Raw genomic sequence first — 826 nt, 5'->3', positions numbered from 1 at the left:
TGCGATCATACCAGCACTAAAGCACCGGATCCCATCAGAACTCCGAAGTTAAGCGTGCTTGGGCGAGAGTAGTACTAGGATGGGTGACCTCCTGGGAAGTCCTCGTGTTGCATTCCCTTTTTAATTTTTTCCGCGCCGCTTGCAAAACAAAACGCACGTGTAAGTAATATATTTACCATGTTTTATTATTTTGCACGAGTGCGGTAAGTCATAGCTGGGTGCTCACGATTCACGGGTCCAGCGTCGGCGTTGTGGCGCGGCAAGCGTGCACTGGTGCGGTTGAGAGGGAGGGGTGGAAACCGCGTTAAACTCGTCTCCGTAGTTGAGAGGGAGCGGCCAAAGCAATGTACAATCGTCTTTGTAGTGGAGCTGGGAGGGGCAAGGATAAGAGACGAAGACCGGGGTAACATGTTGGATGCGATCATACCAGCACTAAAGCACCGGATCCCATCAGAACTCCGAAGTTAAGCGTGCTTGGGCGAGAGTAGTACTAGTGCTTGGGCGAGAGTAGTACTAGGATGGGTGACCTCCTGGGAAGTCCTCGTGTTGCATTCCCTTTTTAATTTTTTCCGCGCCGCTTGCAAAACAAAACGCACGTGTAAGTAATATATTTACCGTGTTTTATTATTTTGCACGAGTGCGGTAAGTCATAGCTGGGTGCTCACGATTCACGGGTCCAGCGTCGGCGTTGTGGCGCAGCAAGCGTGCACTGGTGCGGTTGAGAGGGAGGGGTGGAAACCGCGTTAAACTCGTCTCCGTAGTTGAGAGGGAGCGGCCAAAGCAATGTACAATCGTCTTTGTAGTGGAGCTGGGAGGGGCAAGGATA

General features: G+C 51.7%; 1 non-coding gene and 1 pseudogene across 1 annotated transcript; both read left to right on the top strand.

Moving 5' to 3' along the window:
- Positions 1 to 116, top strand: LOC123179469 (5S ribosomal RNA; the record flags this gene model as incomplete). Its single annotated transcript, XR_006490391.1, has 1 exon — positions 1 to 116. It is a non-coding gene; the product is annotated as a 5S ribosomal RNA (ribosomal RNA).
- A 297-nt stretch (positions 117 to 413) lies between these two features.
- On the top strand, positions 414 to 555 carry LOC123179470 (uncharacterized; annotated as a pseudogene).
- The last annotated feature ends 271 nt before the right edge of the window (positions 556 to 826 follow it).

This window comes from Triticum aestivum, unplaced genomic scaffold, assembly GCF_018294505.1.
Source record: "Triticum aestivum cultivar Chinese Spring unplaced genomic scaffold, IWGSC CS RefSeq v2.1 scaffold153953, whole genome shotgun sequence".
Lineage (NCBI taxonomy): Eukaryota > Viridiplantae > Streptophyta > Magnoliopsida > Poales > Poaceae > Triticum > Triticum aestivum.
The sequence above is the reverse complement of the archived record's forward strand: the minus strand, read 5'-3'. Positions and strand labels throughout refer to the sequence as shown.